This window comes from Anser cygnoides, chromosome Z (genome assembly GCF_040182565.1).
Source record: "Anser cygnoides isolate HZ-2024a breed goose chromosome Z, Taihu_goose_T2T_genome, whole genome shotgun sequence".
Lineage (NCBI taxonomy): Eukaryota > Metazoa > Chordata > Aves > Anseriformes > Anatidae > Anser > Anser cygnoides.
In genome coordinates this window covers 63,919,199-63,934,483 of record NC_089912.1, presented here as the reverse complement: position 1 = coordinate 63,934,483, position 15,285 = coordinate 63,919,199, and the positions used below count along the sequence as shown (strand labels likewise).

The 15,285-nt window shown below is 56.9% G+C and overlaps 1 protein-coding gene across 14 annotated transcripts in view; it reads left to right on the top strand.

Annotated features, from left to right (window-relative positions):
- ATOSB (atos homolog B) overlaps nt 1–15,285 on the top strand; it is a 37,135-nt gene that overhangs the window by 7,788 nt on the left and 14,062 nt on the right. For 2 of the 14 annotated variants that reach the window (XM_013200493.3, XM_013200518.3), the window contains exon 1: nt 14,244–14,871. The exons of 5 other annotated variants lie outside the window; for them this stretch is intronic. The gene's annotated coding sequence lies outside the window, so the exon portion shown is untranslated. Of the gene's footprint in view, nt 1–1,330; nt 1,485–8,954; nt 9,113–10,017; nt 10,423–11,432; nt 13,507–14,243; nt 14,872–15,285 lie in introns of those variants that run through there. 7 more of the 14 variants (XM_048053937.2, XM_066988710.1, XM_048053940.2 and 4 more) reach the window with 7 other exon arrangements.

Below are 15,285 nucleotides of genomic sequence, written 5' to 3'. Positions count from 1 at the left end.
CAGGGTTGGGGCCTGGGTTCCTCGCGTGTATTGGCACTGGAGTTATGCAAGGAATCCCCTCTTTGCCCTACTATCTCTGCTGCAAGGAGGGCGGGCATTCAAAGATCCTGTTCTTGGGAGTGTTGGGACAGCTGGATCCTTGTTCAGTTCTCACTGCTCCCAAGAATGGAGCAGAGGATCATCTGCTGGGGCTAATTTTAGGCCTCCAAATATTGCCGATGTCCCTCTGAGCTCCTATTTGTGTGCAGTCCTGCTATGCAAGAGTCCTGTGTACTAGGGTGTAAAGGTTTTGCGGGGGCACAGTGTGCTGGGGATTAGGAAGAACTTTGAATTCCTCACTTACCTAAAGTGTCTGAGCCAAATCCTTTCCATATCGGGTGTAGGTGTGACCCTCCTTTTTTTCAGCCTCATGCCAAGCACCCTTTGGACCTTGCTTAGTGGGTGCCCACGCATTGCGTGCCTGCAAACCATCAGCTTTCCAGCCTTTGCCTGCCAAAAACTTAGCATCCCTCTTGTTCACAGCAGTCAGTTCCTGTCACCTTGGATGGATGCATCCAGCACCAAACGCAGTTTTCCGTGAAGGCTTTGGGTGTGGAAATGCTCCGAGGCCCATGAGAGCAGGGCTCTGACCTTCTCTGCGTGGCTGCACAGCATCTGCTGCTGACATCCTCCCACCTAGCGTGGCGCAGGGTGAGGCCTCCGGGCCTCTCCCTTATCTGCACACATGCAAGGCTTCTCAGCCCCTCTGAACTTTCTGGTTTCCACCTGCTCAGGCGATTGCTGTCACGTCGTTCAGCCAAGCTGAGGTTAGCACCGAGCTCTGCCGAGTTCTGTGTGGAGACAAGATGTGGCTCTGTCGTTCTGGCCCATCTTTATTTTTAGCCTGTGTAAGACTCGTTTGATGGTATCAGAAGGAAGTTGCACGTTCTCCTGAGCTCCATGACTCATCCTGGATGAGGACCGAGGCTTTGCTAGCTTCTGCTATAACCCTCAAGTGATGTAACCCGTTGTGGTGGGCCCTGCGCGATCTGGGGAAGGGCAGGGGAGGGAGGAGCAGCGGCAGAGAGGGAAGCAGAGCTTTTAAAAGTGTTTTATCCATCTTGTTAAGTCAGTAAATGAATTCTTCTAAAGATACTGGCGGGTATCACACCTGAATGTGGCTCGGCAGGGTCCTCTGTCTTTCCTTGCATCTCGTGCCTGTGTCGGAGAGGAGAAAGGGAGAGGAGCTGTGCTCGCAGGCTGGGCTGAGTAACTGTTTAACAGCACATAGCAACAGTAGACAACAGTTTTTAGGACAGGAAGCGAATCAGGATCTTGTCTCCTGTTCAAGCCACAGCGAGGTTAAGTGCAGCAGAACAGAACTGCCTAAAGTGGAAATGGGCTGGGACCGGAGAGCGGAGACTTGCCGCCCTAGAGACCTCCACTGGGCTGCGGCGAGAGGAGCGTGGGACCTCTGTTTCCATCAAACCTGGTGCTGCCGCAAGGTAGAAGGAGCTGCAGGGGGCTTTCTGACGTGCAGAAAGCCGCACGTTGTGCTGCTGGTGACAGCGGGAGGTGGGCAGGGGCTGCGTGTCACCGCGGGGACGCTGTCACCCAGATGGGGCGATGCGCCTGGGTCCGGCGCGGGCACCGTGCCCACCTGGTGGGCCGGGATGGGGGCTTGTGGGGTCCGCCTGCCCCCTCTGCCCCTTCTTTTTCCTTGGGGTTTTTTGGGAGCACGTCAAGGAGGTTTGGCGTGTGGGATGGCAGGGAGGGGACAGCAAGGCTTGGGGGAGCAGAGACAAAGGAGGGAGGCAGCGGGGCGTGCTGGGGGGATTGCCATGGCAACTCGAGCTTTCGGCAGCCTGTGCCGCGGTGCTCGAACAGCCACCGGGCCGGCCATGCATCCTGCTGCAGCCCTGGAGGCAGCCCTGGACCCCTCCTTTTGTGGGCTCGGTGCCCCCCCAGCACCCACAGCCATCCTCCCCGGGGAGCAGCCTCGGGGCGAGCGGCCGCGGCACTTTGTCCGGCTCAGGCAGCTCCTGTTTGCTGGGGTTGAAGCCTTGAGTTGCAGAGCAGGCCCAGCCGGAGGGAAACCGGTCTCCTAAGCCCTCTCACTGAATCACGGAGGGCAGCGTGGCGTCCTGCTGCCCTTGCTCATCCTTGGTTAATCGATGTAAGTGGGTCCTGCCGTGCCTGCATCTTCCAGAGGTGCCGGGCCCCGTACCGCGCCGTCCACCTCGCGCAGCCGGTTTGCCTTGCTCCGGGGTAGCTGTACGCTGATGGGGAGCGAGCAGACACTGATGAGCCCTGTGATATGGTCTGAGACCATCCTCTGCGCAGGTAAGGGAGGCGTTGAGCAATTCTGAAGCTGCTTTCGGGCAGACCCCTTGCCAGAGGCTGGCAGAGGGCCAGCTCCTGGTACTGAAGGAAGCAGGGAACATCATTGCCACTTGCTGCATGGAGAGTAGGGGTCAGGAAGCCAGGCTCCAGCCTGGCCATAATGCGAGTGTGACTGAGACCTGACCTGTCGTCTGTCAAGTGCCTAAAGCCTTGGGTGTGAGCCAGGGGAACGGGACTGGCTGGTCGCAAGCACAGCTTGCCCATCTCGTCACGGATCACTGCGTGAGCTGTAAACCTCTCTCGTTACACCTTCCAAAGGTCAGTGCTCGCTGTGAATTACAGTGCTCTGCCCCCAGCCCAGCACGAGGGAGGAAGGAGCCTGCCCTGCCTTCAGAGGATGCTCTGAACTGATGCTGGTCAGACGTGGGGTTGTTACGGGACATGCATGCTGCCGTGGTGCCTGCGGTCAGGATCCATCTGGGACCAGGATGTTCAGGCAGAGCTGGAGGGGAAAGGATGCCCAAACAGCCCTACGTCTTCTGCACTGGCAGCTGGAGCTTCCTTCCCATGGGGGGAGCTGAGGCGCCGATACCTGATGTTGAGGGCAATTTCAAATCATCAGCCCGAGCACCGCTCTTAACGCACGCGACCTTCAGCACTTGGCGTAAGAGTTGGCATTGCAATATGTTACAGGCGTGGACGGTGGCAGAGTGATCAAAATCCATTGAGCCAAGCAGTAGTTCCCTCTGACCTCATTTGCACAGCCCGTTTCTTCTGATCTTTCCTCCAGACTGAGGCCCCAGGAAGTGCTATGAAATATCGTGGAGCGGTGGCAGGGCTGAGTGGATAAAGCTGTGCGGGGTGTGTGTGTGTGTTGGGGCGTGGATTGCCAGTTTCTAGGGCAGAGAGTGTTTTTTTCCATTTATACAGCACCTTGCATGCCGAGATCCTTGTCTAAGACTCGAGCTCCTGGGCGCTGTGACCCAATGAGTTATAACCGTGTCATCTTTGAAGTGCTGCTCCTTGTTTTTCTGCCTCGCCTCCTCGCCCTGCGCATTTTTAAGCGCAGCACGAAGGATCAGAAAAGCCCCAAGGCAGCGGGGTCACATCGGCTCCCGATTCGGGGAGGAGTTAGGTGCTCAGTGCTGGAATAAGCATTTAGGGAGAGGCGGCCAAGAGAGATTTCCTCCTGGCTGAGCTGCGGCGCTGAGGTTCGGAAAGTACTGTGTGGGTTACGTGCTGCGCTCTGCTGCCATCGCCTCGGCGGCTTTGGGACACGCATGCCTGCATGGAGCCAGATGGGGACACTTTGTTGAGGAGCATCACTCTGATAAAATGGACGGTGACCTTTTGGACATCAGGAGCAACAAGCGTGGTGCTGCTGCTGAAAAACCGCTGGGGATTTCAGTAGGGACATGAGGAATCATTGTGTCCGGAAGAAAACTTTGCCTCGGTGGGCACTGCTACCTGCATTCCCTAAATTGTGAAAGATAGGCAAGCCCAGCGGTGCTGTACAGATTGCCCTGTCTGGAAGATGCATAAAGGAGATTCTGCAAGAGCCAACTTTTTGTTCAACTGAAACCTGGGGGAAGCACGTCTGGACCCACTGCGCTGGGGTTTTCTTGCTGCCAGCCAGCAATGCTGTGGCTGTGCGGTGAGGGCATAGCAAAAACAGTTAGCAGGCACTTGTGTCCCTTCTGTACCGTGCTTCCCTTGCTGATGGGATTAGAATGGGCCAGCGGTGTACAAAGGGTAATTCCTCAGGTCCTCTCTGCCGCAGCTGCCAGCAAAGGAAAGCACTTGTGGCATCAAGTGGCATGTCTGAGCTTTCAATTCGTCTTCTAGGAGCCTGCAAGAGCCAAAAATATTATCAGGCTTTGAGGAACTTGAACGTTCTCAGACTTTTTGTCTCGGGCCCGTCGGCCTGCCTCTCCCTGCGGCTGCTGGTCTGGGTTCTAAAGGTATTTGCAGCAATTTGTCCTGGCCGGGTGATAAAACTCGGTGGAGAGAGCCAGAAGTCCTGGCACCAAGCTGCCAGCCTGAAAGTGCTCCTCTGGCTGCTGTGCCTGTTTCCTGCAGCCGAAGGGCTGCTTCGTGGCTTGGATGTGTGGAGGAAGCAGGCTGCAGATTGGAAATAGCCTCTCCCTTTCTCCTCTGCAGCTCTCTTCCTGGCAGCTCAGTAAGAGTGATTTATTACCGATAACAGCTCTCTCTCATTCTGTTTCCCTGCACTATCTTACTGATAGAGTAACCGAACAAAACGCAGCGATGCTTCCTGTAGGAAGCTGCTATCAGAGGCCTGTCGTGTAGCAGAGGCTGGAAGCAAGGAGGAGCAGTTTACGAGGAAATGCCTGTGTTCGTTTCTCGGGAAGGAAAAGGCATCTCACCCCTGAAAGCGTCCTCACAGCCTAACCCCAAATGTCGCTGGTGGAGCTGCATCAGCGTGAGCAGTGCTGAGAATGCTGCCCTCCACAGCCTGGGAAAGGTGTGACCAAGGTGGTGGTACAGGGAGAAAAGTCGAATTCTGTTCTGTAAGTGAACCTCCAAGAGGAGTACCAAAAAGAAAAGGTATTGCTTTTATAAATCCTTGTAAGGAAAGAGCAGGGAATTTCCTTCAGAGCGAGCTTGTCTGAAACTTGATATGTCTCAGATGTGTGTTAAGAGAGAAATGAAAAGATTGCGCTATAAAGCGATAGGGGATAATGAATTTAATCTAATATGTTGTGCCCTGGGAAGCAGAGCTGGGGCAAGGATATTGGCAGTAACATTATGCTTTGTGTGGCAACAAAAGCAAATACCACCTGAACGCATGTCCCTAGGAGGGTGAAGGGGTTTGCTCTGTAGGGTCCCCGGGAGGGTGGAGCAGGACCAGGGGACAGGAACCTGGGCGAAGATGCTGGGAGATCTGTAGATGAGAAGTTCCCGATAGCTGTGTATCTTCCTGCAGTGTGAGCTTTGCGTTCCCATTTGGCAGCTCTGGTGAACCGGACAGCAACGCTGGGCTCTTAACTTCACTGTGGTCATGATAAATGCAGCAGAGAAAGAATAACTTGAATAACATTAGTGAAATGTCTGAACTGGAGTCTAAATGATCGAATCTTTGTCGTTAGTCTGTGTCTTTACAGAGTAGATGGATGGTGATCCAGCCCCCTACCAGCCTTTTGGGAGCCAGGGCACTCTTCTGTTTTATAATGCAGTCTCTGAGTGTCTAATTTTTTTGGTTTCTATGTGATATTACCTTATCTTGGCTGAGTTACGTGTACCTGCTGTATGCTGGGGTTGTCAGAGGGCAGGATCCCCTAATGCTAAGTGAACGACTTTTTTCTTGAGGTTTGTTTGGCAGAAAGCTGCTGTTTTCCCCCCATTTACTGACGGGCACCGCTGCGATTTCTTGCCCCTCCTGCAGGAGCAGCAGGGCCGCTTCAGGCCAGGCTGAGTGGTGCAGAGACCAGGAGCTTTCCGTGCCACAAAGATGCTGCTGTGCCTATGCCCTCCTGCTTGACACCCTGCACCTCCCACCCCGTCCTGCAGGGATGCACTGCACTGCCCCTATAGCAAAGACACCCCTCACCAGGGGCTGGCCAGCGATGGGATGACAGCCTAATGTGGGCCACACCATCCTCACCCTGCTCCCCAGTGCTGGGTGCTGCCCATCTGCTCCTTTTCCCCGGGGCAGGGACCGCACGCCGTGCCTCGGTTTCCCTGTGAGGCAGGGAGGGACAGAACCAGACTGGTAAGGGGTGGAGGGGAAGTTGCAGCAGCCGGTAGGAAATGGCATTTTGGGGTGCTGCAAGGTGGCCCTGCCCCATCCTGTCTGTAGAGGAGGTGTTTTTGGGGTGCTGTGGCGCGAGCTTGCCCTGCCTGCTGTGAGGGTGGCGTTTTGGGGTGCTGCAAAGCAGCTCTGCTCCGACCCAGCCGCAGAGCTGGCATCTCTGGGTGCTGCAGAGCAGCCTTGCCCCACGCTGCCTGCTGCCATGCCGGGGATCCTGCCAGGCTGGGGATTGCTGGCTGCATCTCCCATCTCCTCTGCTCACCCATGTGCAAGGTGTTAAGATCACGGGTGGTGCTGTGGCCCTGCTTCCACCAGTATCTGACTCACGGGTTGCTGCTGGGGCACGGGTCAGAGCTTACCTGCTCACGAGGAGTCAGGAGTGCTCTCTCCTACGTGCAGGCTGCAGCGGGAGCTCCGTGGCATCCCTCGCTGTCCGTGCTTTGCAGCTTGGGGCAGAAGCAGAGGGGTCCTTGCAGGAGTGATGAGAGGAGCACACGGTCCTGCTGCTTCCTTCCTCACCCCTGTTCCTGTTTTGCGGCCCCAAATCCGCCTGCTTGTGGCACGGATTGTAATTAACCTACTAAACTGGGGACAGGCACTGTACAGAGCTGCAAACCCTTCCCACCCCAGTGTCGCTGCAGCAGCGTGGGGCAGAGTCCCCACAGGCACTGCTTGGCGGTGTATGATATTGAGGATGCGGGTGAGGATGGTCGAAGGGGTCTTGTTCCGCATCCTGCAAGCCTCCAGCAGATTGTCAGCACAGCTCTTCCGTAGGTCCCGTGGCTGTTGGAACCTGCCGTGCCTCTGTGAAGCACTTTGTATGTGAGGCAGTGCCCCAAGGGTTAAGCCACGGTCGTGGGGCAGGGTTTGTAGCAGGAACAAAGAGGGCTTTTAAAGTTGGGATAGGAATAGAGGGAAGGGATTGAGCCTTTCCCAGTGTGTTGAATTACAAAGGTCATGGAGACCCCTTTGCTGGGAGCCAGCAGCAGTTGAGGTCCCTGTTGGAAGTGGGGCAGAGAGAGAGGAGGTTGTGGAAAACGGTGACAGCGAGTTCTTGGGGAGCTTTAAGACCAGAGTGAAAACTCAATTGTATCCCGAGACAAATGAGCACTGAACACAAGGCTGGGAGCCGGGGGGCCGGGATTGTCTGCTCAGTTCAAACCTTCTGTCCTGACGTTTTGGGGTGGCTCTGTTTTGTTTTTTCCTGTGTATCTCACTCCTTGATGTGAAAGTGTTTAAGCTGTGCTATTCCCACCCCTGCTTTTGAGGCTGTTAGTGAACGTGTCAAGCATCCTTTCTGCAGTGGGGAATTGTTTTGCTGACTGGGGAGGCTGAGAGGGAAGGACCCAGCAGCACATCGGGGTGTCTGGGTACCCCGATCAGGGTGGAAACACACAGCTGAAATGATCAGGGCAAAAATAGCAGGAGCTTCTGTCTGAAGGAGTGGGGGTTAAATGCAGGGGGACAGTCCTGCTGGGAAGGATCCTGGTGTAAAGTTAATTGGAACAAAGGAGGAAGAAGGAGCCCTTGTCTGCTGGAAGGAGACCAGCTTTCGATCCATGGGGAAGTGGTGAGGCTGTCTGGGCTGAACAGACCACACTGGGGCACACACGTATCTTGTAAGTGCTATCCAAGTGTGGGGCAAGGGGGCACTTGCAGCTGCCCCGCACATAGCAGCTGGATTTGTGGCATCACCCGTGCAGCCAGTGCTGGGGCTGCTCCCTCCTGCTCTGCGCCGGTGAGTGCTGCAGGGTGAGCAGAGGGTGCAAGGCAATGCCTGCGAGGGAGGCCCTCTCCAAAATGCAGAAGGGAGCCTGCAGGCATGTTTTGCTTTGTCAGAAGGCTTTTATATGCCTGCCCAGGCTAAAAGTGGATTTTTGCACGTGTAGTTCAGCAGGAAAGCCTAAGCCTGGTTGCTTTCCTATCCTGGCCTCCCTGCTTAGCGTCATCTGCGCTGGGTGCCCTGTGGGGCACAGCAGCAGAGGGACCAGCAGAAGAAGCAAGGGAAGGGATGGATGGCAGAAACCTCCACTTCCCTTCCCACAGCAAGGTGGGAAGAGAGCACAGCTTGTTTCCATCCCGAGCCTCGGCCGGTGCGAGCCAGCCCACCCAGGATGTGTACGGAGGGCTGCAGGATGTGCTGAGTCAACAAGAGCATCCCCTTGCACAGGGAGGTTTGGTCGGGGCTGCCAAGACAATAGGGGTTTGCAGCTTGCAGGAAGGGTGAGCGCCAGCTGCAAGCCACACGGTGGGCTTTCCAATTTTAGCAAACTCGGATTTGTGTTACTGACCAGAAAAGGAAGCTTTGTCCTTAAAACTTGCAGGCTGGGTTAGCAGGCGCTTGGCCATTCAACTCCATCCCTCGCCACGGGTACGCTCCCTAATCTAAGCTTTTATTTAAAGAAATTCCACATCTGGTCCTTACATTGGATCGGATGACCTTGGATGTGATTTTTGGAACAAAGGGCTGATGCTTCACTGGGCTCTGTCTAGGAGATGGAAAGTGGTCCCAGGGAATGCTCCATGAGTGCTGGGTGCCAGCTCCAGCTATTTCATCTCCCTGAGTCCCGGCAAGAGGAGATGCTGGGAGGGGAACCGGCTCTGTTACAGCCTCTGTCCTCATGCTGGCTACTCTGGCTGGGTCGCTGCAGCCACCAGCTAAGTTAGCAGCCTTGTGGCTCCTCTGTTTTTTTCAGTCACTGTGAAGGGAGATGTGGGGAGTACAGAGCCACTGTGGGAAGGGGAACCCAGAAATGAAAGGCTTGGTTTGGGGCTCCTGGAGATGGTAAATGTCCTCTGTTGACCTTGGTAGATGACTCATTGTCAGACTAGCAATCTGTGTGCCTGCCCTTGTTAACAGGAACCGTTTCAGCAGAAGCATCAACTTCACGTACTTCTCGCTGCTTAGCATCTGCATTCAGAAAGCCTGAACTTCTCCCTCTGTCGTTGCCCCAAATCCTCACTTCTCACGCTGCCCTGACGTCACCTGAGCAGCAGAACCATGCCACTGACTTAAAGGTGGGTGAATAAATCTCTCTGCTGACAGTTCCCAGCTTGCTGCCCTGATGTGCACTGTTTCAAGGCAGTAAGGTCACTGTCACTGTACTTTGAAGGGATGCTCTGTCACTCTTTAGCCACGTGGGCTGCATAAGGGGGGGCACAAGAGAGTTAAAAGGGATCCCTTGGCGTGGGAGGGATGTCAAAACTGAGAGCAGCGTGGCTGCTTCCCCTCTGATCCTCTCCCCAGCCTGGCTGAAGGGTGCTGTGGTGTTACACCTCTGTTACTCACAAATGGGGCGCCATCAGGACACTGTTACCATCAGTCTCAGATCGAAGCAGTGCCCCTGCATGTAGGGCACGTTCTTGTTTAAAAGCTCGTGTAGGTTTTCTGTGCTCTCCTAGCCTCCCCAGGGCTTATCAGGAAGCCCTTCTTTTCAGAGCCTGCTTTCAGCACATGCGTTTAAATTGCTGGGCCTGTCCTGCTGGTGGCTGCTGGTTTGTTCAGGTGCTTACCCGGTGCTGTGACCTTGGTGGCACCGTGACCGCGGTGTTGGCTGTGCCTTTGGCCGTGCTGATAGCACACGGTGAGCACTGCGCATCTCCCACACTGCTGCCCCTGGGGGCACCCTGGGGAGCAAAGCATCCTGATGGGAGCCTGCAGGAGAAGCCGTGGGGCTTGTCTTGGTTCTCTTTGCCCTGAGAAGGCAGATTTTCTCAGTGGGAGATGGATCCATGAGGCTGCAGCAGGGAGAGGCACGGCTCCGCAGCCCAGGCGTGTGCACGGATCCGTGTCTTCCCTGCGTGCCTGCTCTCTCTCGCACGCTCCTTGATGGATGTGCTCTGCTCTGCAGAGCTGCTCCCCAGCAGGAGCAGTGATGGGCGATCTGCCTTTTGTCACCTCTGGCTGCTTCGGTCCCTTCCAGAGCCTGAGGTCAGCCAAGGAAGCTCTCCGCCCCGCAGAGCCAAACTGGGAAGAGGTGCAGCACGGGAGCACACACATCGGGCTGTGCCCAAGGCAGGTCCGCCGGGTGTCCCTCCAGCAGCCAGAGGTGGGGTCAGGCTGCCAGAGGGCTGATAAAACCACCAGGTTTTCCTGGAAGGCAGCCTCGGAGCCCGGAGGAAACCCACCCCCAGCCTCCTCGCTCCTTATCTCGGCCGTGCTCGCGCATGGCAGCGCTCCCACTCCTGGCTGGCCCCGCCACCCCAACGTGGCCTCGAGCCAGCGCTGCGGGAGGAGGGGGGTTTGGCACCGCTTCCCCTGCCCTGTTTGCTGCCTCACGGAGCTTGTGGCATTGCCCTGACGCCCGCAGCCGGCTGTGGTAAAATGGGTGAGTCAGGCAGGAGGAGGGGGTGAGTCAGAGGGGAGTGAGTCAGCGGGAAGCAGAAGGCAGGTGCTGTCCCAGGGCTGTCGGGGAGCCCAAAGGTCTGGCAGCCCGTGCCAGGTACCCCCAGGAGCTGGGGGAGCCTCAGGGCTCTGGAAGCAGAGCGGTGGAGGCGGGGGAGGATTCAGCTCGGCCGTGTGCTGCACTGGGCCTGGGTGAGCACTGCACCGGGTCCCTGCTCATGTCTCACTGCCAGTACGTGTCCGTGTCCTTGGAGGCACTGCCAGAAGGACCGGAGACGAGCACTGCAGGGGAGCAAGGCGATGTCAGGGCATCCCAGCCTCTGGTGAGCAGGGTGAATCCTTGTCCTGGGAGGCAGTGGGGCGTGCAGCTGCCTTGGGCAACCTGAGCAGGTCTCTGTCCTGGCCGGATCCTGCCCAGTAACCTTCCCCTCCACACTAAGAGAACGGGAGAGGCAGGATGGAAAAAGGAACGGTCCCTGCTGGGGCAGAGAGGGCTAAGAAGTAGGTCTGTGCTAAGCCAGGGGGAAGAGCCGGGCTGGGGAGGATGCTGTGCAGATCTGGGCCACAGCTGCAGAAATCCCCTGCGGGATCTGTGCCCCTCTGGCACTGCTGCAGACCCTGGGGGGTGTCCTCGGGGGGTCGTGGATGGCTGCTCACCTTCTCCAGCTCTGGGCTGTTTAATTTCTATTTAGCCCAGCTGGTCTCTGCTGAGTTTGACTCCTGGTGGTCCTGCTCGTCACGGCTGAGGGCAGGTTCCCCATTGGAACGATGGAAGTAGGGCCAGCAGTGAAAGCAAATCACTGTGTATTTAGGGCTAAGCTTCCTGGAGCAGGCATTTGGGATTCCCACCTAGGTATTTTGCAGCAGGTGCTGAAATAGGTACTCGGTATCTCTGACAACCAGAGACACGGATCAAATATTTGAAGGGAAAATACCCCCCGCTGGTCTGTGTTTGGGGGAGCCTCTTGTTTCAACATCCCTAAGGTCTTACAGGCTTGCAGCTGGCTCCAGGTACCTCCTGTCCTGCCTGGTTTTACCCTTGGCTGGGAGGGATGGAGATCAACAGGCGCCAGCATCCTCCAGAGACACCCAGGAGCCCTGGCCCTGTGTCGTGTCCATCACCTGCTGAGCCTGCTGGAGGTGAGGAGGGGAAGGGAAGGGCAGGCAGGCTGCTGAGTTGTGCCTGCTTGCAGGAGGCTCCATCTGGGGCAGGAGGTGGTGGTGTGCCTCCCTGCCACGGGTGACAGCTCCCTCCTGCTGGCCAGCTTCTCAGCCCCTTGAGCTCAGTCTCTGCAGATTAACCTTTTGCCCCATTCCTCCTGCAGGGCTTCCTCCTGCCTGGGAGGTTTTGGGCTCCAGGCAGGTTGGGGTGAGCGAAGATGAGGCCGTGGAGGTGATGAGGGGCTGGAGGACAGGAGAGGAGCAGTCAGAGCAGCAGGTCTGTGCAGCATGGGAGAGGGAAAGGGGTGTCACCGCTGTCGGCAGCTGCCTGGTGTGGCTTTGGAGAGAAGCCGGAGCCTGGCTCTCCTGGGAAGTGCCCAGGAACAGGATAAGAGGCAGCGGCACAAGATGCATCAAGGGAAATTCCAATTAGATATTAGGAAAAATATTTCCCCACAAGGGCAGTTGAACTCTGGAGCAGGGCCCAGAGAAGGGGGAGCAATCTCCAAATTCGGAGAGCCTCAGCCCTCGGCAGGGACAGCCCCCGAGTGACTTGCTCGAGGTTGGCCCTGCTCCAAGCAGGATTGGACCGTGAGGTCCCTTCCTACCTGCATCGCTGCCTGGTCCTGCAGCCCTCGGGGCACCTAGCAGCGTAACAGCTCACGGTCTGTTGGGCTGACGTGGTTGTAGGTGCACAGAGGGCTCGGAGGTTTGTTTGTCCATCCCCTGGCCGTGGCACAGCAAACACCAGCCCTTCTCCTGGCTTGGTTCACTTCAGCCATGCGGTACCTGCAGTGCTGGGAACAGAGGTGCTGCAGCATCGCCCAGCTCATTGCTTTACCCCTACCTATCCCAGCTGGAGCACCCTTCTCCCCAGAGCACCATGCTATTCCCTCCCTGCTCAAGCATTAAAGGCCAGTCTCTGATACCACAGCAGTAAAGCACAGGGTGATAAACCACCCACTCTTTTCCTCTGGGAGCATGGAGCTGTGGTCTGCAGGGGGATGCTCGTGCTTTCGGGGCCTGGAGTGGATGCCAGCACCCGGCTCCACAGCTGGAGGGGCTCCAGGGTTATCTTCCCCGTGGTGCCTGTCCCAGGCCCAGAGACGGTGACAACTGGAGGGGGAAGTCACCAGTAGTCTTTTTAAAGTAGTCTTTTTAAAGGCTCCAGCTGCCTGACCATCCCAAGCAGATAGGGAGCAGATGGAGGCTGAGATGAGCCCAAAGGACTGTCTGGAAAGAATTACTTGCTCCCAGTATTTTCTGTTTCTTTGCCAGCCTTTTATTCTCATGGCTGCTCTTTTCCTGATCCTGTCCTTCTGCGAGGCTGGCTGCTGGCAGCTTCATCAGCCTTGTCTCCAGAAACAGCTTCGCTCTGCGATTTATTGAGTCTCCTAGCTTTGACCCTGCAGTCTGATGCTCCAGAAGCCTGAGTCCCGCGTGCAAGTGCCAAAAGGGTTTTTAGTGCTTTCCCTGTCCTGTCTGCAAGAGTAACAGAGCAAAGGGGGCTGCGTGTAGCCTGGGCAGAGCTGACCTGCAGCAACAGCTACATGTGCCTCCCCATCTGGCAGAGGATGCCCCTGGCATTTAGGCTCTCCAGACACTTTCATGTGGGTTTTCAAGGTCTAGGACATTCCCATGAGCCCGCGTTTGTCCCCAGCGCCCTTCTTAAGTTGCTCATCTCAGCCTTTCCCTTGGGCTCATTGCTGCTGGGCTGTGACTCGGTGCAAGCGCTGCGCGCTCCCTTCCCCTGACCGCCTCTCTGTGCCATCTGCTTGTTGCTCAACCCTGCTCTGGGTCCTGTTGCATTACTTGGATGTCCCTGCTACAACACTCACGCATCGGGAGCAGCGGGGTCCACTGATCTGAGCCAACAGGCCCCTGAAATCTCTTCCCAGCTGTGTGGGTAAGTTACTGCGTGGCCAGGGACTCGCTGATGCCTGGTGGTCTGTGAAGAGCTCTCGGTTCCTTCGCGGTCTCCCGATGAACATCATATATGGGGGGATGTCTGTGTCCCCTGTGACATAGCTGCCACCAGGGCTGGTGTTTTGGACCTGCTGGTGATGGTTAAGCTGCTTTCTGAGATCTCTGAGCTGTAGCAGCGCAGCAAGCCACAGACTGCTTAGGGGGGGTCTTCGTGTTGTAAGGACAGATGTGGGAACTCGTGTCTTGTGCAGGGGGCTTGTCTGACATGGCTGTGTCTTGAACCCAGCCCTGTTTGCTGTCACCCCAGTGATGATGCAGGATGCTGATATGCAGGCGCCCCAGTGCTGTGCGGTCCCTGCAGGCTGCACCTGCCGGTGTGCTGGTGCTAGCCCCTGGGCAGGTCCTCTGCCACCAAAACATGGGCCTTGGTGCCCTCAATGCTGCCATCTCCATCCAACACCTCCGTCCCGAGGCCGTCCCCACTGCATGCAGCTGCAGGATGCACTGGAGGTTTGGGGCTGTGGACCAAGGGGTTCGGGGGTTCCATGGGGTGAAGCAGGAGGTGGTGCTGCCCCACTGGCTTGAGTATGCCTGGAAGCAGGCATCCCAGGCCCTCTTGTTGTGCTTCAAAGAGGCTTGTGAACTCGTGTATTTGCTTGGGCAACAGTGGGGAGTGTTCAGATGACAACTGTGGCACCCTTTTCCTAATGCCAGCAGAGAGTTTCTCTCTTATCTTCAGTCCTCACTGGAAGGAGAGATTTTTGCCTTTCCCTGACAAGACACGGGACGTTGAATTCATGGTGGAAATGCCCCTTCCTCGCAGCAGCCCTCCTGGACGCATCCAGTTCTTTACAGTCAAACACCTCCAAAGCCTCACCCTGAATTTATTCCCAGCTTGTGTCACTGCGCTGGCCTTCACAGCCTTGAGACTTCCTAAATCGCAGCTGGAAAGGGATGAGTTAGGTGGGGGTGCAGGTGGTATCTACTCCTCCTGTGCCACGTAGACGTCTAGCACGGGGAGTGGAAGAGATGCTGGATGTCCCTGCAGCTGCTGCCGCCTTATCTGCAGGCTGCAGCTTCGTGACGCCGAGCCGGGTGCCGGTGCCCAAGCACCTCCCTTGGAGGGCTCTTACGGTAAAAGGAAGTGTATCGCAAGAGGGGTTGCGGCGAGCAAGGACGCTTCCCACGGGGTCAGCGCTGCGTGCACAATCCTTTCTGCCCTCCTCACCGCAGGCGCTTCACCTGCTCCATCTTCCAATCTGTAGCTTTGACACCTGCGCCCAGAGTTGCTCCGGGTAATGCAGCATCTCCGTGACTTTCTGCGACGTGGTGAGCAGCAGGGCAGGTAGGGGAAGGTGACACTGCTGGGGCTCTGCCAACTGGGGACTCGTCACTGGGTCTGGTGGGGTGTGTGTGAGGAGGCTCAGGCTGGTGGGGCTGTAGGAGGGCGGCAGTAGGGGACGGGGGGAGATTGGTGTGGGCTATGGTGAGAGCTGCAGAGATCAGGAGGGAACACGGCTCATGTAAGGAGCTGAGGATACGGGGGACACGCTGGGGGATGCACCTAAACAGGGTCTGATGGCTGCGGAGGACAGGGATGTGGGGTGAGAGTGAAAATCAGCATGCAGCAGGGGATGCAGAGCCAGGCTGCTGGGCAGAGGATGTGGGGAAGGTGAGGATGCGGGATCAGGCAGTGTGGGTGGTTGCAGGGAGTCGGGGCACAGTGAGGAGGAAGGTGGACGGCTGTGGTTGTGTGCGG